This window comes from Pinus tabuliformis, chromosome 4_1, assembly GCF_031772625.1.
Source record: "Pinus tabuliformis cultivar Carrire ecotype Pingquan chromosome 4_1, CPIR1, whole genome shotgun sequence".
Taxonomy (NCBI): domain Eukaryota; kingdom Viridiplantae; phylum Streptophyta; class Pinopsida; order Pinales; family Pinaceae; genus Pinus; species Pinus tabuliformis.
The window spans coordinates 554,657,549-554,683,449 of NC_142303.1; the positions used below are offsets into that span (position 1 = coordinate 554,657,549).

Genomic DNA, 25,901 nt, shown 5'->3' on the forward strand with positions numbered 1-25,901 from the left:
ACCATTATTCTGCACAGCCTGAGAGCTACCTTTACCTATGGATTGATAATTTGTTTTAAGTCTTAATATTGACATGCCATCTTTCATTGGATATTTGCCGGATGCATTCAGCATTATTCTGCACAGCTTGAGACCTGCCCCTGACCCATGGATTGATATTTGTTAAAGTCTGAATATTGCCATACCCCCTCTCGTGCGACATTTGACAGATGCATTCAGCATTATCCTGCGCACTTTGAGATCGAAGATGCTTCCTTTGTTTGTCTTTCTGATCTTGTCTTCTTCATGGGTTTCTTTCTGGTATCGGCGGCTCAGGCTCACCTCAACAATGCTTCTGATCAGCGTGCTCTCATAGCATTCAGGGCTACCCTGAGCTTGGATTCAAACAAGGCATTAAGAAGTTGGAACACCAGTGTATCCCTGTGCAGCTGGACTGGAGTCCAATGTTCTTTACGCCATCAGAGAGTTGTTTCGCTAAATCTCACAGGTATGAAACAATAGCCATTATGACTCTATTCCGCATGATTTAGGGAGGCTGTTTCGCTTAAGGGTTCTGCGGTTGAGCAAAAACCAACTGGAAGCCCCCATTCCCTCCACCATTGGTAGCTGTCGTCTTTTACAGCGAGTCTCTCTGTCTAATAATTTCCAGTTGAATGGAAGCATTCCCACAGAATTAGGGCTTCTAAGAAATTTGAAATTCCTTTGGCTGGGAATAAACAAACTGACTGGCTCCATTCCTACCTCCTTTGGAAACATGTCCTCATTGGAAAAATTGTCTCTGAGTTTTAACCAGCTTCTTGGCTCTATTCCTTCTGAACTGGGGAGGCTTTCTCAGCTTAATACCCTATATCTTCATCACAACTATCTTTCCGGGCAAATTCCACCCTCCTTTGGAAACATGTCCTCATTGAAAAACTTGTCTCTGGGTTTTAACCAGCTTCATGGCTCTATTCCTTCTGAATTGAGGAGGCTTTCTCAGCTTAATACCCTATATCTTCGTCACAACTCTCTTTCCGGGCAAATTCCATCCTCCCTCTCTAACTGTACTCTTCTCTTAGACCTGCAACTGCATTATAACCAGTTAACCGGACACATTCCATGGGAGTTTGGTGGCAGACTATCTCAGTTGGAAAACTTATTCTTATGGGGAAATAAACTTAGAGGGGAAATCCCAAAAACCCTTGGTAATTGTACCCATCTCCGGGTCCTCGATTTAAAGATCAATCAACTCACTAGGATGGTGCCTGTGCAGTTGGGTCAGCTATTCAGATTGGAACGCCTCTTTTTAGGAGGAAATCAGATCATAAGTGGGAGCAGCACGACATTACCTATTCTTACTGCTCTAACTAATTTCTCCTTCCTTGAATAGATACACATGGGTGAAAATCATCTTATTGGCACTCTACCCTCTTCCATTTTCTCCTTCCTTGAATAGATACACATGGGTGAAAATCATCTTATTGGCACTCTACCCTCTTCCATTCGCTTTCCACCCGATTGTCTGTGTTCAATTGAGCCACAACCAAATAAGTGGAAAAATACCATTAGAGATTGGTAAACTAGCTAATCTAACATACCTTAATTTAGAGTGGAATATCTTCAATGGATCCATTCCTTCAACACTTGTCAGACTTCAAAAGTTGGAAAGCTTGTATCTGGGCAAAAACAAGTTACAGGGAAGTATCCCAACGGAAATGGGTGGGATACAAACATTAGGACTCTTATCTCTGAGCCAAAACAAGCTTTCTGGAGAGATTCCTCACTCTTTGGGGCAATTGAAACAGCTGAGATACCTCTACCTCGATCAGAACAAATTATCGGGAAACATACCCCCAACATAGGAGATTGCCTGATATTGGAAGCATTGGAACTGTCTCACAATAGTTTTCATGGAAATATACCGCAACTGAAATAGCTGAGATACCTCTACCTCGATCAGAACAAATTATCAGGAAACATACCCCCCAACGTAGGAGATTGCCTGATATTGGAAGCATTGGACCTGTCTCACAATAGGTTTCATGGAAATATACCAACAAGAGTTGCAGGTCTTCCAAATTTGCTATTGTTCTTCAACTTGTCCAACAATTTATTAGAAGGCCCCTTGCCTTTGGAGATTAGCCACATGACCATGGTTCAAGAAATAAATGTTGTTGCCAATCGATTAACTGGTTCTATTCCAAGTGAACTTGAAAGCTGCACAGAAGTAAAATATCTCAATCTGTCGTGGAACTCATTTGATTGTCCAATTCCTGATTCACTTGGGAAACTGGAATCTTTGGAGGACTTGGATTTCTCCAGCAACAACTTGTCAGGAACAATACCAATGTCCCTAGAAAATCTTAAAATGCTTCAACATCTGAACTTCTCTTTCAATATGTTGACAGGAGAAGTTCCCAAAGACGGGATTTTCAGAAAAATTAGGAGTGGAGCATTCATGGGAAATCTCGGTCTGTGCGGACCATGGGTAATGTTAGCACTCCAGGGAACTCTCCTAGGTTGTAGCTCGGAGATGCTTGGAAACATATAAATCTTCAATATCGTTCTCTGAACTATTGGAATGGATTGGGGTTTGGAACAAGTCAAATGACTGTTTCAACTCTGTTTTCACTCAAGACATGCATGAATACCCTCAACTTGATAAGGCTTTCGACCACTAATGCTCAATAGTTTATAGATTCAATGAATAGATGGAGAATCCTGACTGTACCAGCAGATGCATACATAAACACATATGAATGGCTAGCTACAGAAAGTAAATGAAGCTTGCAAATCTAATTTATCAACACAGAGATAAGATGACAGTTATCTGGCATTAGACACAGAAAAAAACATGAATAACCTATTCAAGTGCAAGCTTAAAACAGAAGAGAAGATGGCGATTGAACATGTAACAGCAAAAGAAGCTTGTATTACTGGAATGAAGATGAGACGCTGGGAGGAACAGAGTATCCATAGTCTCCAAAAGAGTTGAACCTCTATTACCTCGAACTTTCAGTCATTTATAGGCTTTTTAAAATACTCTTGAACTCTTTGAGGCTTGAGATGTCTTAATCTATCCCCTCTGTCTTCTAACTACTTGATGCCGTAACTAGACAAACATGAGCTCAGAGAGCTCTGTTTCTAACAAACACGGTAATCAAATTCTGATAATTTCACCACGCTGTCACGTGGTTCGCTTGTGCCAACGATGTTCCATGATCATTTCTGTTGGTTCGGCTACATCATATTGTTGTTTTTTTCCCTTTCGGCCATGCATTCTGTTATTTCAGTTCAACTGTTCGACTGTCAAAAACACTGACAAAGCCAACAAATTTCCTCCCTAGGTGACTGGTGGGAAGTGGGGTACGGGGCCATTGGATCGGGAGGAATGGGCGGAGGAGATCAATTGTCGGAGGCTTGAAATCGTGGTGGGAGTGGAATAAGTCCAAGTAGTCAGATCTTATATGGGTAGATCGAACGTCTATTGAGCGGAGGAGGTGCTTGAAGGATAACACCCGGGAGCGGTTTACTCAAGCGGAAATGGTTTATATCAAGTGGCCATCGGGTGGTAAGTGGTAAAGATCGGAGCTTGCCCGATTCCATTTATCGAGTGCCACGTAGCAGCAGAGGAGAGAGAGGAAACTACTTTATCGGGCGGGTATCCCTCTCTCTTGTTTTCCCGAGCGATATGCGCGATAGCCGTTAGATTTGGCGGAAATGATCTAATGGTGGTCGAAGCGGGTGAGCGTATAACGTTGGTTGGATGAAGTGTGGACCGTCAGATTAATGGGAAGATCGATGGCGGGGGACATGAAGGTATGGGACGACCTCGAGAAATGTGCAAAGGGGCGCATATGGACATAAAGGTAAGGTTTTCGGGGGCTTTTGCGCATTAGTGCATGTTTTCATGCGCTTTAAAAATAGACCGTTTCCCTCCTTTAGTCTTCAAAATATCAACACTGCACCTCAGGGCTAACAGGTACAGTTGCCACCATGTCCATCTTCCATTGCCAATATTCACAATAATCACTGGCTTATGAAAAAGGTAATCATTCCTGTTGAAATTCTTGTTGTAATATGCATTTTATTCATTGGATTCTTAAATTGGCAATATGCATAGAAAATTTTAGGGGTGAATATTCGCCCTTTGGCGAAATTAAGGGGTTTTAAATTTTTAGTGGGCGAATATTTTGTATCATAGTACATTTTTACAAATCACCTCAAATAGCCCACCTTATTTTAAGGGAGAGGTTAAAAAAGGTAAATTTAGCCCTTGAAATTAGGAGTTACAACCTTCCATTCGCCTTAATTTTCAAGAATAAGGTTTTATTTAAGTGAATCGTATAGGCCAAATACCATCTATACAAAAGAGGTATGGTAAATTAATAAAAATATAAATAAATGAGAGGTATGGTAAATAAATAAAACATTTTTTATATTTACTCCATAAGTCACCTTATATACATGCAAGGGTGTAAACAAATAAAAATATAAGTAAAGTGGAGGTATGGTAAATAAATAAAACGTCTTTTTATACTTACTCAAAAGGTATAGTAAATAAATATAAATATAAATAAACTAGACGTATGGTAGATAAATAAAACCTCCTTTTATATTTAGTCCATAACCTTCGTTCTATTTATGAAGGCTCAAAAAAGAGGTTTTATTTAAGTAAATCCTATGGGCCAAATACCATATTTCTAAAAGAGGTATGGTAAATTAATAAAAATATAAATAAACGAGAGGTATGGTAAACAAATAAAACATTTTTTCATATTTACTCCATAAGTCACCTTATATTTACGAACACTCAAAAAATGCATTATATTTAGGTGAAACCTATGGGCAAAATACTATGGGCTAGATTATTATTAATACCATGCAAAAAAACATTATTAACCCTAATATTAGTATTAATAAAAATAAAAATGGCACATGGTATTGACCCATGGTATTCACCAAAATGGAACATGGTATTGACCCATGGTATTCACCTGGAATGTAGCCTATTTAAACGGGGGAATTAAACCAGCATAGATCCATCTTTACTCTGGATCTATTAACCCCTGAGAGGTATCAAATATCGTGATATGCAAACTAGCATAGAGTGAAAAAATATTTGATCCCTCTCGAGGCTTGGTGGATCAAGAGTAAAAATGGATGTTGTAACTTAATGTATGTTAAACATTTTAGCTTGGTTAAAATAAAAAATAAAATAAAAATCAACTATTAATTTGATTAATTTTTATAAATTACTAATAGTAATTTTTAAGCTCCAAGTTTATGATAACCCATGGTAATACCATGGTATTCATGTGAGCATAGACTAATTAAAGGGGAAATTATATCATCTAAGATCCATCTTAATTCTGGGTCTATCAAGTGCTCAGAGGGATAAATAGATTTCATCCCCCTAAGAGTGGTAGATGTGGAGTTAAGATGGATATAGGTTGGTTTTTATGATAATGAAGATATTAAATAGACTTAGGAAATTATATTGTAAAAACATCTTAAGGTGAATGGTTAAAGCATCGACATTGGACAAGTATATTTGTATACTTCTATAAAAGGAATGGATTGATTGCACTAGTCATCCTTCTATAACTTTCCAACATAGGCTAGAGTAAACAGATTGTAATTTGGGTAATTTTTCTAACTGCAAGCAGGAACATACTTGTGTATTGGCAGGGTGGTTACGAGGTCCCTAGAAGTGATGAATTTGAATTTTTCTTGGTTTTACATATAGTATTAGGTTTTTTCTCATGCTTTCTGTGAATGACACGGGTGAATTTTATCCTACACCCACTAGGTTATCGATATGTAATTTCAGTAATTCAAAAGATATTTTAAAGAAATGCAATGATTTCATTTGTGTATTCAATAAACACAATATTCTAATGGAATTTTGCATTTGTGGTTTACCTATACAGATTCCATGGAGAAGTATTAGTGGTGTGACATCAGTTGTCCTCAAGCAAAGGCTTTAGTTTTATTCTTTTCTACAAGAAAATACTTTCTTCCAACATTTTTGAGTTCCATGAAAAATTTGAAAGTCCTAATAGTATTCAATTATGGGTTTAAGAGAGACATAGTATTCAATTATGGGTTTAAGAGATCCACACTAAATGATCTATCGGCCTTATCTTCACTTAGTTTAAGACTATTCACTTGGAGAGGCTACATGTGCACCCACTTCAAGAGCATAGTAAAGTCATGTAGAACTTAGAGAAGCTATCTTTAAGCTTTTAGTGAAGATTGGAAAAATGTCTGGGTTTAATAACACCCAGTCGAGCATTAAGCTTCCAATAATGCTAGATTTTAACCTGGAGCAATTTTGTGATTTGGAGGAGATGCCCCCTCGTATTTGTGACACATCTTCAGTTGTGAATTGGACTATTACTAACTGTCATTTCCTTCGAAATTTACCTGATGACTTGGAGAACCTCAACGCTTTAAGAATGTTAGGGAAAAAAAGAAAGTACATTATGCTAAGTTCTCTTATGCTTTTCAAGTTTTTCTTGGATATCTACAACATTTCAGGTAGGAAAGTACATTCTATTAATGAAAATTTGTCTGGATAGAAAGGCCCAATTTTAAATTCTAATGTGTTGGAAACCTAATCCTAAATGGGTTAGTGTGGAAGCTGAATAGACTAAGTAGTCCAAGAGACCTTGGGATGTGGAACCCAACGGTCACATGTTTTACTATAAATGTAAATCATTTGTTAATAAAATTGTACTCTCATGATTTATCTTTCATATTGTTCTTGCTACCCATGTGTGTGTTACATGGTATCAGAGCGGGCGTACTCCTACCCTGCATAATTTCTTTGAACCATTTGTTTTATGAAAGTGTTGGATTTGAGTTATGAGCCTTAACCTGGTCGATTCGTGTATGGGTCAATTTTTGTGTTAAGAGTTGAAATGATGAATTTTCTAGTATTTAATTCGCTGGTTTATAAGAGAAGTATTGTAATGTATGCTCTTCAAACGTTAGCAACAATTTGCTGTGTGTGCCTATGAGAGGAATTTTGTAATCGAAGTATGTTTTGTTTTCTTGGATGATGAGCGATATTTGTATTAAAAGATTGTAAGCTCTGCTTGTAAATGAGTATCGATTCATATCGACTTTGTTTGCACATGTTGAGGAAAGGCATTTGAAGCTAGTTGAATTGCATGAAATGGGCAATCACAATTAAACTAAATGACAGCGTTGTTGAGGTTAATAAATCGATTTTTGTGCAATCGAATTTCATAACAGGAAGACAGGATTTGTTGGGTCGATTTCTGTTTGTGAGCATTATGCAGTGAATTCACACCTGGAGTTGCTTGGTAAAGTCGAGTGCTGAAGAATTACATCTGACAAAGTCATGAATTAAAGCAATTTAATTTGTTTTAGCACTGATTAATCGATGTGCAGAGGTTGATCTAGACGCAGAATTTGTCAGGATTCTGTCTGTCCTGAATCAATGAAACAATTCACGTGAAGGAATCGATTGAATGTTTTAATGAAGAACGCTTGGTATTTCCTACTGTTACGCTGCCCATTGGTATCAGAACCGTTTGATGAACTCCCAGACGAACGTTTTGATGTTAGAACCATTTGATGAACGCCCAGAAGAACATTTTGATGTCAGAACTGTTTGATGAACGCTTAGCTCCCACTGTTTGATGAACGCTTGGTATTTCCTACTGTTACGCTGCCTAACATGGAATCAAAGTAAAGCAGAGATCATTGAATCTGCGTTGAATGTTGAGTGGTAGATACGCCACCATCGATGAAGGTCCGAAGTTTTCCAGCTCCTGGTATGTGGTATTGAATCATATTAACGCTGTGTTATTGAATGGTATTAATGCTGTGGGTTTATACATATGCCTGTATTGCTTTATCGAGAAGCAACTCAACCGTCCCGTGGGTTTATACATATGCCCGTCCAAAATCTGTATATGCGTTGAACTATACAGCGCTCTGCGGTTTTTTAAAAAAAATCATTTAAAATCATTTGAATGGTAAGCTTTGGCAGTTTTCAGGCGCTCATTGGTATTCTTTTGATTTGGCTGAGAAGAGTTTTGGTGAATACAAAAGTGGTGTATGCGTTGAACTGATTTGGTGTATACAGCGCTTTGGTATACAGCGCTTGCATTCACTTGGTATATGCGTTGTTCAAATTTTATATGTCATGTTGAATGCGTTTGAATAATAACATTTGAATGGTATCTCTGCGTGGGAGACAGCTCCTGGTATCGACATTTATATGGTTTCCATTTGAATGTGTTATTGAATGGTATTTGAATGCGGTATTGAATGGTATTAACGCTGTTGGTATTTCGGAGAAGTTAAAGTGTTCCATCGATGCTAGCACTTCTATTCGGCAACCGTAGTACTGAAAACACCATGGAAGGAAGCGCCAGTTTAGCTGTGTCCACGATCGTGTAGAGGCTTTGCAGTCACAGTGGTATTACACCACTGAAACTCCATCCCTCCACATGCGCACCTGGGGTTCAAGCCATATAATTGAAGTAATAGGAAATTGCAGAAATCTGTGGGTGTTTTCATGAATTGTCTTGACATTTCCAGCATTGGTAAGAATAATCGTACTTGACAGAGAGTCTGGAAACGGAGTACATGACATACAATGTTTGTAGGATTGATAAAAGATTGTCGGTTGATGTAATAAATCTGAATTCGATAGCGTAGATTGAGAAGTGTTAACCAGCGACACTGAAAGTCGATGTATTTCGGTCATAGGCATCAAATATTTCATCTTTGATGCAAGCAGTGGTATATATTTGTTGGAAAGTCTGTTGAACTTTTGAGGGCTGTATTGATAATGTGTTGTAGTGATTCTCGGTCCCTGGAGTGTTGCCTCCGATGTAAAATTTGCAGTGAAAAAGTGGCATATATGCAATAGTATGGTGAATACGGTGTCTTAACAATTTCTGTTGGATTGTGGTACTAGACAGTGTATGCTCTGCGTTTGTTAGAAGACTTCTTGGTATTATATGAAAAATAATATACGTTGCAGGCTGATATATTATTAAAATCAAATGTTTTAAAAGCATCTTCAAATCAAGTTCTATCAGTTTGTGTTCGAGTTGTCCTTTGTGGGCAGATTTTATCACTGTCAAAGAGTCAAATCTCCTTAATAATTGGCTGCATATACATCTGAAGCAGGGGCGAGTATTCTCTAATCTCCTGGAGGTTTTCCTGAAACTGTGCATAGTTGGAAGGCTTTTGAAAGGTCATGGTAAAATGCTATGGTATATATGACCAACACTATACAGTTTGCTAAGTATTTGGACATGTAAGGAGGTCTATCACTGCTGTTTCAGCATGCTAGAGATTCATTCCAATGCCCATGACATGGTGTTATAATTATTGAAGTTTTGATAGCCATCATTTCTGATTTGAAAGTGAAGGAGTACTTGAAGGATCCAAGCAAGTTTGCAGTTGTTGCTGCCCCAATTGTGGCATTGTATTTAAAACCCATTATAGTTTCTGTCTACATATATATGCATTGATTCCCTGATTCATTTGCTGCACATTTATACAAGATATTGTTGTGTACTGTGAGTGGATATTACTTTTCTGCATTAAGTAATAATTGTGATCAGTTTTTTAAGGTGTAAATCTGACATTGAAGAAAAATGGCCAGAATCAGTGAAGTATTAGAGTTCATGAAAACTCTTATACAATCTATTGTTGATGACACATTACAAATCAGCATAGGATCTCTCTCAGAAATTCAGACATGTCTACAAAATGCACAGGAAAAGATTGATTTTTTGCAGCTTGAATCTCAGCTACAACAAGAAGAATTACAGCAGTGGAGTCATCATTCTGAACCTGTTTCTGTTCAGAAGATTGAAACAGACTCCCATAAACAGCAAGACAATAATGTTACAGTTCATTCAGATAAAGCAGTAGTTGTACATGCAGATGCAGAAACTCAGTCTGCACTTCCCAAGCCCATCATCAGACCTTGGGAACAACTTGTCCACAACAAGCACAGAACTGGTCTTGGATATGACAAGGACTTGTCCTTTCATATTCCAGACTACTTAAAGCCCATTCAGTTTCAGAGTGCTGGATTCATTCATGATAGTTCAACTGCTCCTCATGACAGTTCATATCAAGCTGTTCCAGATTCTGCCCCTCTTCCACAACAACAACAACAACGACAGATTGTGAAATGCCAACACTGTGACCGAGTTGGCCATTTGAAAGATCACTGTTTTGATCTTCATCCATGTAAGCACTGTCATAAAACCAGTCATTCTTCACACAGATGCTTTAGAAATAAACGTCCTGCAAGAACAAAGATTCATCTTGGATGGATCGCTGCTTGGCAATGGGCATCAACATCCAAGAAGATATTCCAAACACATGTCAGAACTTGTTCCAGAGTATTGAACAATCTTGCAGTTGAGTTTTCTCCATAATCTCACCTTGTATCTGACAGGGGGGGAAATGATGGTCATCTACAAGCTTCAAAGCCACATCAAGCAAGCCTGAGCCACAACTTGCCACACCAGTTTCAGAGTTGTAGCCAGAGACAAAGATGCCCATAAACATGCCTTCAGTTGGCAATCTGGGACACTTCCTCTAGCAGAAGACTTCAGCTTCTTGCCAGTTTCGGAAGAATTCCAGGAACAAAATTGGGGACACTTCCTCTAGTAGAAGACTCCAGCTTCTTGCCAGTTTTGGAAGAGTTCCAGGAATTGCATTAAGCATTCCAGAGTTGTTGGTCATCCTTAAACCATCACAGGTTGAGACTTCCCTTTCTAGGTTGAAGTTTTCCCTTTTATGTGAGGTGATACCTCCCTTTCATGGTTGAAGGTTTCCCTCTTCAAAACAATAGGAGCACTTCCCTAGCAGAAGACTTCAATTTCTTGCCAGTATTGGAAGAGTTTCGGGAACTGCACTAAGCATTCCAGTGTTGGTGGTCATCCTTAAACCACCGCCCTTTATACCAACATTTCAGAGAGCACATTCAGCCTAGTGCTGCCATGCATTTTTTGCACATTTTGTATTACAGCTCTCTTCTTGGACTCATACATAACCCTTCGGATTAAGGGGGGGAATGTTGGACACCTAATCCTAAATGGGTTAGTGTGGAAGTTGAATAGACTAAGTAGTCCAAGAGACCTTGGGATGTGGAACCCAACGGTCACATGTTGTACTATAAATGTAAATCATTTGTTAATAAAATTGTACTCTCATGATTTATCTTTCATATTGTTCTTGCTACCCATGTGTGTTTAACATAATGCTTTCAAAAAACATTGTATAATTGTAATGTTTCTAAAAGGAAAGCATATTTTTTCAATTTAAGTATCATGATCCCATATTCCAACTTATTTTTCAGTAACCCATTAGGATTTTTAGCTTTGAATAAATCCATGTCTTTTGATAAGATCCTCTTCCAAATTAGAACACAGTTTCCTTTTGGCAATAACCACATACAATATCTTGATTTTGTTATTAACAAAATAGAGGTTGTGAAACAAGCCTGTGCCACACAAGGACTTGATTCATTGATTATGTATCAATTATGGCTCTTGATGTAACAATGTCTTGATTTTGTTGCTTGAAAATAGAGGTTATGCTTTACTATTTCACAGAATTTCTTACAATCTTTCCAAAAGTATTGATTTGTAATCTCAGTCACTGAGGGATGACAGTAGTGACAAAGGAAATATTCCATGGTTTGAAGTTCCCCTCTTACTAAATATTTAAATATATGACCACAATTTAACTGTTAGTTAAAGGAATTGTATTTGATTTGTAAACAATTCATTGCTTGTTTTATAGATTTTGATTTTTTCCATTTTTTATTTTTTTCTCAAATTTGGTATGAGATATCTTCCAAGATTTGGGTTCCCTAGTTTCCCCACCATACCTACGAGGTTCAGATGCTATCTAAATAGTCTCGGAACGTTACAAATTTTCCAGTAAGTGTGCTTTGAAACATTGTTGTTGCGTTTCCATGGTGTTAATGCAAATAAGCACTGCAACTAGTGCCATTATATAGATTAAGTGCCGAAATCTAGGTGGTCCTGTAATTATGGAGTGATTGTTTTCTAGCTACTAAGGCCATATGCATTTTGATCTCTTATCTTGTCCTCAGATATTCAAATTCAGAATAAGAATTGAGGTCTCGTTTCCACTGTAGATTGCAGTCAGTTACTTGAACATAATATATAGTAAATTATCTTTTACTAATCAATTGTCGATGTGATCCCTCACAGGAAAGGAAATTCAAAGTGACTTTGATTTCACATTGATTTGTCAAAACATCCACAAAGGAAAGGAGATTCAAAGTGACATTGATTTCACACTGATTTGCCAAAATGGAGGCAAGAGAAAAGGAAACTTTGTATTCAACAATGCTCTTAATTTCATATGTACATGCACAGACATATTAATAGAAAATATTGAAGGGTTGCCTAAGTAATATTTTCCATTCCACTACATTCTTTACAGCTTGTAAATAAATAACTCAGAACAATTCATTACACTACTTGTTATTCTTTATTAATTAGTGGTTAAGATTTTGATATTGAACTCGCTAAGATTTTTCTTCCTTTTGTGAAATTATGTGTTCTATAATGCTTTTTTTCCATTCACTATGTATAGCATATAAAGTGTGTCTAATGGAGTAGGAAGATTGGAAATTCTTGTGATCCTTGAACTATGTTACAAGGCAGAAACCCAACGGGGCAGGGTAGGTGCATCCCCACAAAGGGGTCACAAATACTAAAGTTGGTTTTGGCTAGTGCCTTGAGCTAGAAAATTTCCTTTACCCTTGTATTAACAGTGAATCTGGAGAGGATTCTAATATTATCTTTATAAGATTTATATCAGTTAAGATTGATGAATAAAATTCATGAGACATGAGCTAGGATGTCCTTACAAGGTGGTTGTTGATTATTGGAAGCTATGATGGCCATTATGTCAGGCCAGGTGGTCGCACTCCCTTGATCGTGAGCACGATTGTGATCAAGATGGAAGACTTCATTCAAAAAAGGTTCTATTTCACTAATCCTTTTTATAGAGTTGTTAGATTCAATTTCCAAAGGTTTTAATTACACTATAGAGTTGAGTTCTAAGAGAGTTGTGATTCACAGTGTTAAGTATAGCGGTTATGACACTTGAATGAAGACAAGCATAGTAGAGGTATCGGACTCTGTTATAAGCTTACCTGCATATTATAAGGGACTTGGTTGGGTTTTCTATAATTTTATAAACAAGTTCCATGTCGTGGGAATGTGAAAAAAAAAACAGTGATATTGCCACCATGTGGCTCTTGTCATATATGGTTTTATACTTTTTCAAAAAATTCTCTAAGAGTTCACAATGCTAAGATTCACTAGGACTTTACAAAGTTTTATTATTTAGTGAAAAACTCGCCAAAATCTTACAATATTTTATAATTGAGTAAAATATTCGCCATGCCTGGTGAGAGATTCGCCAAAAAATTATATATACATATTATATTATTGATAAAATCGCCTTCCATTTTTCCTATATACCATGGAGATTCGCCCATTTATTATACATATAAATTTAGGGGGGGTTCTTAAAATTTTCCCTCGCAATATGGCAAGGGACGGGATCGAGGAGAGCTGTCCTCGAGATTACAGATTACAGAAGCTATTCCTTGGAATTCATGCCTTCTAAGGATTTCACAAGAGGAACTTATTTATGCAACTAACGGATTCAATGGCTCGAATGTATTAGGAGTCGGTAGTTGCAGATCAATCTATAAAAGAGTCTTGACCGATGGCACATTGGTTGCGATCAAGGTTCTCAATTTGCAAAATGAAGAAGGTCACAAAATTTTTATCAGTGAATGTAATGTGTTGAGAAAGGTTAGACACCGGAATTTGATCAAAATCATTACATGTTGTTCAAACCTTGATATCAAAGCTTTGGTATTTCCTTATATGCAAAATGGAAGCTTGGAAAAATGGTTATATCCTGGTGAAGATGTTAGCCAGTTGAGCTTTAGTCAAAGATTACACATGGCCATAGAGATAGCTCAAGGTTTTCTATATCTGCATCACCAATGTTTTGTGCCAGTGGTGCATTGTAATTTAAAACCTAGTAATGTGCTTTTAGGAGAGGACATGACAGCATATATAGCAGACTTTGTTATTGCAAGATTAATTTTTGCAAATGATATAGATTCAGTGACTTTTGCACATATACTTAAAGGATCCATTGGTTATATTGCCCCATGTATGAATTTTTTTGCTAGTTAAATACATTTATGTCTTACTTTTTATCATATTTATAAACTTTTTATTTGAATTTCTTTGTTAAAATAGCTTGAATCATCATTTTGCAGAGTATGGATTCAGTGAAGACGTTTCATCAAAAGGAGATGTATATAGTTATGGAATGGTATTGTTGGAGATCTTAACAAGAAAGAAACCAACCAACAACATGTTTGTGGAAGGATTGAATCTTCCCAAATGGATAACTATTAATTTTCCAAATAAAGTGGAAGAAGTTGTTGACAATAGTTTATTGAGGAAAGTCCATGATGACACAAATGAATTACCAATAAAAACACATCTTATTACTGAACTTGTGAGTATTGGGCTTTTATGCACACAAGAGTCCCCCCAAAACCGACCCAACATGATTGACATCATGGGAGGTTTAGATAGAATTAGAGAAACTTGGCAGTCTTAGACATGTTCTTTCTTTAATAATTTTGTGTAGGCAGAAATATTATTATTATTTTTTTAAAGGTGGTAAAATTTATAATAAGACGGTTGTGCATTGAGGATAGTTGTCACTAGCTTTTATATGTGAATGTGAGTTGATTTATCACCAATTCAAGGAAAACCAAGCTATATGAAATAATCAATTAAATTTATATGTGAATGTGAGTTGATTTATCACTATTATTCAAAGAAAACCAAGCTATATAAAATAATCAATTAAATATACAAAGAAAACAAATTCTTAACTAATCAAAAACAATTTTAAATCTTACTCCAAAACTCATAAATAAAAATATTATAAATTTAAATATTCAGTTCATTAATTATATATAATTATAATTATAATATTTTTTCTTTTTTTTTTTAAAGTTGAATTGAATTGCTCCACTATATTCAAATTCAAGCTAAAAATTCTTTTTTAATAAAACACATTTTTATAAGAAAACAAATTAACAAGTACCACTATGGGGTCCACGGCTTTATTTAAAAGCTTTTTGCATGGAAAAAATTCATGTTTGATTTGGTTTATAAGAAGAATATTAATGTGATTGATAGTTAGTACTTACTATAAATATATGTTAAATGAGTTGTTGTTAGTGTGATTTTTTGGAAGTCTTTAGTGCGATTTTTTGGAAGTTTTTATGGTGGACTTTTCGGGCTAATTTTTTGGCAGGAATTCATTGAAATCACAAGTTTGATGGGTAACCTACACAATAGAAGTACCCTAGGGGTTTTTCAGGGTGTTGAATCCATATATACAATCAAAAAACTAGTTTAAATAACACAAATCAAGATTTCACTTCAAATTTTTCTACCAAATTTCAATATAGAAAACTCAATGCATTTTTCTCACCAACATAAATAAATATATATATATATATATATATAATTGTGTTTTAAAAAAAAAAAAGACATTTTATATTAAAACTCTAAATTAAATAATAATTAAATTACTAAAATTTAAAAGAAAATTCATGTTTGATTCTGATTATAAGAACAATATTAATGCGTTTGATAGTTAGATGCTTTTATATCTTTTTTCTAAATACTACAAATATATGTTAAATGAATTTTTCTTAAAAAAAATTATAATGTTTTTCCTTTTAAAAAATTAAATTATATGAAAATTTTAAATTATATAATAATATAATTAATTTTTTTTAAATGTTACTTGTAATTTATAACTCATTATAAATAAGACTTATTAAAAATAATAATAATCTAGAAAAAAATAACTAATTAGTAGTCTATATGATAATATGAAACCGTGATACCCAAATTTATAAAAAAGGTCAAATTGGAATGAAAATATTAAATACTAAATATTTAAAAAGTTAAAACTTATTTTAAATTATAATGAAAATAGATAATAATAATATATTTTAAATTTTATTTTAAAAATGAAAGAATACATCTACTTCATGTTGCAATAGCTACATAGTATTTGTATTATATAGTATATTAGTTTTTACTATATAAATAAATTAAATATAAAATTACTAATTTGATTTGGGATAATAATTATATAAATATTTTAATAAAATAAAATTATATATATATATATAGATAGATAGATATAGATATATAAATTTTAAATATTTTTACAAGTGTTTTTATTAAAAAAAGCTATATATATTAAATAATATTATTTTTTGAATATAAAAATATAATAATAATTGATTAACATAATCTATATGATAATGTGAAACAGTGATACCCAAATTTATTAGAAATGTCAAATTGGAAAGGATAATATTAAATATTTAAAAAGTTAAAAAATATTATAAATAATAATGAATATAGATAATAATACATTTTAATTTTATTTTAAACAAACGAAAAAATATATATACTTCAGGTTGCAATTGCTACATGGTATTTTTATTATAGTATAATAGCTTTTACTAAATTAATAAATTAAATATTGCAACATAGTATTTGTATTATAGTGTATTAGTTTTTACTATATTAATAAATTAAATATAAAATTACTAATTTGATTTGTGATAATAATTATATAAATATATTTAATAAAATATATGTAAATTTTAAATATCTTTACAAGTGTTTTAATAAATTTAATTATTTTTTGTTTTTATTAAAAAAAATATATAAATTAAATAATATTATGTTTCAATATAATAATTGATTAACATAAATATATATATTTTACAACTTAATTTAATAATATTGAAAATTAATTATATTGAAGGTGTTTTTATGATGGGTTTGGTTGAGGAGATCTAGCCAATGAGATCTTTTAATCTTCGTTCTCTTCTATCTAATGATTTTTTACCATGTGGCACTTTGAATCACATGTTTTCTACTCCCGATAAAGCTCCAACCAGCCAACAGGCCAAAAAAAATCATAGAAGCCTTCATTTTTATATATGCAATGCTCGATCGCGCTAGATCCCACAATTATGAGGGCCTAGCTGGTGCGACAAAGCTCGGCTTCAAATGTGGCTTCGAGTTCAAGTTTTAGCCATGCGAGTATCGAGGTGAGGGCTTCGAAACGCTTCGAGGGTTTGGAAAAACATGAGGGCTCCCTTTTCAGGACTTTCAGAGCTAATGGGAGATATTTTAAGATTGTATATCATGGCGGTAATGTAGCACAGTCCTGTTGATCCTAAGCCCTAAATATAAGACTCATATTGCAACATAAAGGCTATTCTTCGAGAAGAAAAATGAATGAATTGTACAAATTGTAAGCAAAAGTTGAACCCTGTCTCAGACTGGTTCAAGAAATCAAAGGAAAACCATGTCAATTAGCTGAATTTGGGGCTAAGACCAATTGGAAGTTACATTTTCTCCGTAGATGGCAAAAATTGCAAGCATAAGACAAACCCTGTCTCAGACTGGTTCAAGAATTCAAAGGGTAGCCATGAAAGCCCCCTAAATCTCAGTTTGAGACCAGCTGGCAGGTACAATTATTCATCTTCGTCAAGTTCCTCATCATGGTCGCCTAACTGGAGCCATATCACGACAACTTAAATTGGGGTTCCATTCTCATGGGAGGAGAGACCAGGGGTTCCCAAGAACTAGAAATTCCAGACCCTATACGACTTTTTTGGGGAAAATTCACTATTGATTCCGTTGGAATTTTTCGACATGGAAGCGTTTGAAGCGGAGTGAAGGTCAAAGAAGAGGGTTGATGATGTGGATCCATTTGTGTCGGCTTTTGTGGAGTGCACAAAGAAACCAATGGCAGCGATGAACGACTGACAAGGACATGGTGGGTGTAACACCCCCTCTGAGGTCTACCCAAAGTAACCCTGCCAACTAGGGTAAACATGAGAAGAGATGCCAATACAATCAGATTCCACCTCCTATGCCACCTTAAGGAAGTGGAATTGACAGAACATCACATACATTCATCCAACATCATCAACATATCCCTCAGGAGACAAGTTAGCCACTCAGACAGCCTGTCCCTGGGTCCCACTTCTATTCTACAACCCTTAGCCCTCAGTGGCTCTCATGTTATGGGAAAGGGAGCGACAAGAAACTCAAAGTCGCTCTCACAAGCCTGTCTTCCTGTGACTATGGTCCAAAATTGTCAGTTCTGTGCCATCGACCCTAGGATTTAAGCCACTTTTCTAGCCCAGAATCCTAGCCTCTACCCATAACTTGTTGTAACTTTCAGAGATCATTAAAAACCGATAACAACGCTAATCAATCAAAAATCACCCTCAAGACTAGGCCTGAGCATCCCCATCTGGGATTGACATTATGTCAAACACTTGGAATTAATGCAACCTACATGTCTAGGATACAAGACAGAGCATAAATGACTGAAACAACTTATGAAACATCATTAGAAGGATCACCTCCTTCTCCATTGAACTAATAGATCATCAATTAGGTCTTGCATCCATCCATTTAACATTTACAAGTAAATACAAGAAATAACAATGACATAAACCAGTCACATAACCATGCTTATAATTGACATTAAACCATGTAAATATCAGAGATATGACCGCCATTAAATCCACATATAAATCAGTGCAAAAGTAAGAGAACTTAGATTTTATTAATCGTAGGGAAATAAGACCAGGTTCGGGACTTCCACGTACTACCTGACCATAGACATGGCTGAACCAAATCTCTCTTTTAGCTAGTCACACCTGTGCCATATTCCAAGCATGAATGTGGGATCTCATAGAACAACCAAGGGAATCCAGAGGTTAAACCACTTCCACCCTCATCAAACTGTGATCACACCAAGACCAGTGCTCCGATCACAACCGAACAGAACTTGGAATCCCATCTGGAATCCATCACTATCCTTGAGTAATTTTCCTTCTCCTTGTCTCTCAGGCTTTACCGCAATCCAATCCTGGATCAATAGGTCCTAAATCGAGACTTCTCCCTCAGGCTTTACCGTGTATCCCGCCAAAACTGGTCAAGGGATTCCTGGGCCTTTGGGAATGGAACTTGAGACCACCTCTGTCTCCAATTTTGTAATCCATTCGGCAAACCAAGGCTTAAAAACCGAAATAAACATCCCAACATACCATGGCATCCGGAAAAATGCTAGGCTAGGATGAAAACCACTGTCATAACTCGAAAAAACTAATAATGTCACCAAAAGCAAGAGAACAATACACCAACATGCAAAGTCGTGCATGTCCAAACTAGCTAGGAAATCACACATGCAAAAGGTTACCTGCAAGTATTCTTGTTGAAGTTGCTTGAGTCCTACTTTCCTTTCCTTGATCCTTTCTTTCCTTCCTTTTCCTGTGCTTGTTTTTCCATTCTTTGATTCAAAGCTAGAGTGCTCCAAGAAAACTCTAAGTGACCAAGAATGAGAGAGAGAGAGAGAGAGAGAGAGAGAGAGAGAGAGAGAGAGAGAGAATAATGAGAGAGCCCCAAACTTGAAATGACCAAGCTTACATTGTCAAGACCTAACACTAAGCAACCCGCCAACTGATCCTCATAAGCCTTTTTATGAATGAGGCCTCTAATTTCTTCATTTTCCATTATTTTCCTTCAATTTCATCCTCACATGAAACCTATGACCTTTCACCTTACTTTTCTCCTATTTTCCTTTATTTTCATAAATAAATGTGCCAAAAATGCCTTTTTTCCTTTTAATGCCTTTGCCTTTGCCAATTTCCTTAGCCAAAACAAAAATCCAGTGATGCCCACTATGATATCTTTGCCCAACATTCAGCTTGGAATATGTATCCCTTAACTGTGGTCGTATTTTGTATGTATTAACTTTTATTACATGAACTTTTCAACAAGGCTATTACAGTGGGAAACCAAGGTCATCGTATTTTGCCAGCAAATCCTGGACCATCAAGGTCGATGCTATGACTGTAATTTCAGCTCATGTTCAACAGTTGAGCAGGCAAAATAACATCTCCATAATTATTTGAATTTCAACTGTGCTCTGTTAGTACTGATCAAATTCAATTTAGGCACTTCAACTTTGCGTTATCCCTTACAATGCTTAAGTCTAAGGTGAAAGGGCCTTCCCATGCCTTTTCCAATTACGTATTTCCGAACGTCTTAATCTATTTTGTTAGCTAAATGGAATAGTTTCTATACCTTACCATATCCTTCTATCCTAATTGTATATTCTTCTGAGAAATTATCTGTAATCTTCTTCATTTTAGCAAAAGAAAACCATCTGGCACCTTTTAGTTTAGGATCACCTCCACCATCTCGATTACTTGCTTCCCATGATGTTGTAAAAGTTCATAGATGGGCGGGATCATAATTAATTTAAATGATATCTTGAATCTTCTACAAATGGTGAATAAATACATTTCCCAATTGTCATCGTATATAAACTATATTGTACCAAATGGTCTATACATTTCAATGGCCTTATCAACACTTTTCTTTTGCTTGCAAGCATAAAAACCTATTCCTACAATCCCAAGAGTCAACACAATTATTGTGATGGCTATGCATGTGATGGAACCCCTGCTCAGACCCGATTTTGGATTATCTACAAACAACCACACAAACAGGTTACTCTGATCCTTAACGCTATCTTATCATTTTAATTGGTTATAAACAAAGGCCAAGAGTATGCAATGTAGTTGCCGTGTTCTTACGTGGAGTGTATATATCTCCCATAAAAACATAGGGCCTGAATACATGAGGAGCCTGATAGACATGATTATTGAGGTCAAAAATCGTATTCACAATCTGTGAGTATTCAATGTTCGTCGTATCATCCTTGGGGAAAAATTAAACCAAACAATGGAGTTCATAGTTCGCAAAATGGAGGAAGAACAAATACACTTCCATAGAGATATTTGACCAAAGAGTTTGCACCAAGCCATCGAATCTTTTCTTATTGTTTAAATATAAAAATGTGGGAGCTCTGAAGATTATTTTTCCCTAATAAGGCCATTGGAATTTATACATCTAAAGATTTACCTAGAATCCCATTGAGCATGTTTTGTCTCCATACACTTCTAGACTCATTTCGTAGTTGGTAGCATTGTAAATTTGGAAAAACCTAATAGAGCTTGAAGCTTTCTTTTGAAAAAAAGGGTTTCCCTATAGCCTGCAATTTCAAATTTCAGACCACCATGATCAAGTTACTCAAAACCAATATCAAGAGTTTGGAAATCATAATTAAGATTAAACCATAACAAATATGAGAATCAACACCCAAATTTATGGTTGATAGGGACCAACTCATTGACTATCTGCTTTCTAAATGAGAAGTTGACCTTAGGGTGATTAGAAAGATGACAAAGTGGGTTCGGTAAAGCCAAAAGGTACTCACAATATAGTAATGTTGGAATTGCCAATCTGAGGTGCATCGTTGATGCTGTTATTCTGAAGGTCTATCACTTGCAGGTCTGGACTTACGCTGCCATTGAGAACCACAGTTCCATTCAGATTATTATTTCTGAGATTCAGAGTCTGAAAAAATGGCAGGTTAAAAATATTGGAGGGAATCTGTCCAGTCAGACTGCAATTCTCCAGCATTCTGTGAAGCAGCACAACAACATAAATCTGTCATTATTCTAACAATTCTTCTTTCGATCTTCAAAGCTTTTGTAAGAATTTGAAATTTTGAGAAACTTACATTGTTGTCAAGCCTTGGATAGTCATAAGCCACTGGGGAAATTCGGAGGAATTGAAGGAATTGTTGCTCAAGTCCCTGAACACTGAATCTGTTATACAGAGATTGAGGTAATCCCACTTTTAGAATAGTAACACAAAGTGTTTATCATCTACTTACATATATTGGAGATTAGTTAGCCCGGATAAGTCTGGAATCGATTCCTCCAGTTTATTATTTGATAGATTTCTGAAAACAACATCAGTGCACTGCATTGAGTCTCATCCCATAACCATATATCGATAGCATAGAACAAAAGATAATAATTTTTATATACTAAGAGGGGTATTGTTTTGATTCTTTTCATCAAATATCAATAGAATAAAATAAAATATTTCTCCCTTGCAAAATAAGCAATAGAATAGACAATCTTCTTGTTTTATTGAGGAAATATTCTTCTTCATTTCTTTTTTTCTTAATCGATTTCATCTAATCCTTATAAATCTATTCCTATAGAGCTTAAATACATACATGTAACCTGCAAGTATTCCCGCCGAAGCCGCTTTATCCAACCTTGACTTGCTTGATCTTGGTTCCCTTTGCTTTCCTTCTCCTCTTGGTGCTCTTCTCCTCTCTGAGAATAATTCCAAAACTGAATTGACAAAAGACTGAAAAAAGTTGTGAACTGATCTTCAGAAGCCTTTTTATTAATGAGGCCTCTAATTTCTTCATTTTTCTCTGTTTTCCTTCAATTTCCTCCTCACATGCAACTTGTGAACTTTCACCTTCATTTTCTCCTATTTTCCTTTATTTTCATCAAATAAATGTCAATAATGGATTTTTTCCTTTTTAATGCCTTTGTCAATTTTCCTTAGCCATAATAAACAAGTGATGCCCACTGGGGTGTTTTACCTAACATTAAGCTTAGAATACATCTCCCATGGCCTTGGTATTATTTTTCCTTTATTAACTTTATTACATTAACTTTTAACCCGCGGTTGTTATAATGAGGAAGAGGTAGGGCTTGAAAATCTAATTGCTTAAATGTTTTGTTTCTGTTGAAGGCTCAAAAATCTCTCCCTACAACATTATAACGAGACCCCCTGGTCGAGAACTTATAGAAACTCATTTTCCATTAAAATGGTGGTTCTGACTGGTTAACCTAGGTCTAGTTACCTTCTCTCTATCTCTACTGGCTTAAAATATGACTTTCACCTACCAATAGAGAAGAGACATTAGAATAGACCTCTTGTTGATGAGGCAAGAAAGTGATCCTTAAGCTAATTTGGGGCTCAGCTAAGCCACAACTAAAGTTTGCCTCTTTAAGAGAGGACTTGATCCAAACTAAGATGTAAATGCAGAACTAATCTAAAACATGAATATCCTATCTCAAACTAGAATGGGATAGGCCTTTCCTAATCCGTGAAAAAATTAACTAAAACAAGGGGAAAGAATTGACGTAATTCATCATGTGATTTTGTATTAATTAAAGGAAGTAGTTCATATTAACTAATACAAGTGAAAGTAAAATAAACATGTAAATAAATGATAAATAGTTGTCAGTGACCACATGAATACTTCATTGGATTAGGATTGATTCCGAGCTCATTCTACCCTCCAAAGATAACTTTAACAAAGTTTCAATAACAAAATATCAATGACACGACAATAGTGAATAATATCGAAGAAAAATAATATTGTTTAGAATAAAGATTAGAACCAAAAATGAAACTTTAACAATGAGCCAATAATTCTGCATTTCGGTAATAATACACAAGAACAAGAATCAATTAAAACCATGTCAAAGTTATATTACCACAGTTCCAAGAGTAGCTCTGACCCTTAATAAAACTACCTACAATAGTGCAAAGCAATTATAGTAGAGCCATAACTCATCTACAATCTCTACAATAAAACTCTCTACGCTCTACAATAGTGTGAAAGCACAAATCGAATTATTACAGAGCCCCCCTGTGTGTGATTGTGATCCCCCTTTTAACAAGATTGAATACAAGGGTACTTATACATATTTATAGAGCTAACAGTCTCCCCCGATTCTCTTGAGAAATGGAAAGTCGAATCTGGAAATTGTTGCCATGAAGTGATGTTCTTTAGCTGAAGGATTGATTTGTTGCCCACGTGTTTGCCTTATTTAGTTTATGTTACAACAATCTTCCCATTTTATAACTACGTCGTGCCACATGGTAGAGAGTGTTCTAATCGAAATGTTACTTTCTCCTTAGAGACCCTGGGTTCATCCTCATTTCAGTCAAACATAGCTTATTAGTTCTAATATTAAACTTATTCAAAAACCAAATCGAAAATTAAACACACAAACTTCTCGCAAAACCATTGGAATAGACTTTTCAATTATTATAACAATGACCCCATATGGAAGTGACAAGCGTCAAGAACCATGTGGTATCAAAGAAAAATCTCATCGCAACTTTTGAAATGAGACAACACAAAATATTTGCGATATTGGGTAGCTCCGATATGGAGTAGATGCAAAATCATAATTAAACTTGTTGTAATAATTATATCGGGTCTGGAATATTGGAGGTTTAATATCAGAGATTTTACAATTATTCTGATTAAACAGGAAGACACAACATTCTTATTAATCAACGTTAATACACATCAGGGCCGGATATCAGAGCGAATAGTATGTCAGAGATCAGAGATCAGAGGTGAATAGTTATCAGAGGTTGGAGGTTGAAGGCGTAGTGGATTATCAAAAGTTGGAGATTATATGATATCGAAGATCAGAAATCGACAAGGTGATATATCAGAGTTCGAAGATCGAAGTTCTACAGAATGATATATCAGCATATCAGAGTGGAGGCCTTTAAGGATATCAGAGTTTGGAGATCGGCGGTGAATGAATATCGCATATCGAAGATCGAATATTTTGAGTGGTGACACATAACAAAGCTCTGATAGGGGATTCTTCGATATAAGGGAGCGGAGGAGAATTATGAGATATGTGGGTATTCTGTCAAATAAACTACAACCACGGTTAAATGGGCCCATGACTTATGTTATCGGGGATTTTGAAAGGGATCTTCTGATATCGATAAGTTCTGAGGTTCGATATCACTACAAGAAAAAAAGACAGTGGTGAGGGGCGAAAAATGTCACTAGAATCTCATTTGTGACGGTCAAAAGAGCCTTCGTCACCAAAGGTGGTGTCGCCAAAAGTATAGGTGTTGTGGTGACATTCAAAGTCCATCACCAATAATTATTTATAAAGACGTATAACGACCATCACCATTTCATATGAAAATTGGCAATAGACCATAGCCTCGGTTATCAAAAACTGAACGTCACCAAAGGTAGCGTCGCCAAAAGTATAGGTGTTATGGTGACATTCAAGGCCTGTGACGAATATTGACTATAATGACGGATAGTGACCGTCACCATTTCATATGAACAACAATGATTTATTGTGATGGATGTTTCATGGCTATCACTATTGGTACATATATATGGTGACGTTCTTTGACTATCACCAAAAGCTGCATTTCCAAAAGTATAGGTGTTATGGTGACATTCAAGGTCCGTCATGAATAATGATTGTAATGACGGACAGTGACCGACACCATTTCATATCAACAACAATAATTTATAGTTACAGACCTTTCATGGTCATCACTATTGATGCATATATATGGTGGCATTCGTTGACCGTCACCATTTCATATTTTGGTGAGGGTTGAAAAATGTCACCATAAGCTCATTGGTGATGGACAAAAGAGCCTCTGTCACCAAAAACTGATCGTCACCATTCCACATGGATATTAGGGCACAATGGAATCAAACCACCAACCTCCTGCTTGTAAAGCAGTTTCTCTTCCATTGAGTTAGCACCCTTTAATGAATTAGACTTTTAAAAAGTAGACCTTCAAACTTCATAAATTGTAAATTCTACAATTTTCAATAAATTAAAGTCTCGACAATCTTTTACTAAACAAGCAAAGTAACATCGAAGTTGCAAGTCCCTACCTAATGGTTATGGAAGTTATGAAATGTGGGTGGAGGGAAAAATAGTTACGTATAAGAGAATCAATATGTTTAGTTGAATACTCAATTAGAAGTGAAACTTTGAAGACATTTATAACCTATAAATGACCTATAACTAG

The 25,901-nt window shown here is 35.5% G+C and overlaps 1 pseudogene; it reads left to right on the forward strand.

Moving 5' to 3' along the window:
* On the forward strand, positions 1 to 21,725 carry LOC149177037 (uncharacterized; annotated as a pseudogene).
* Positions 21,726 to 25,901: the final 4,176 nt, after the last annotated feature.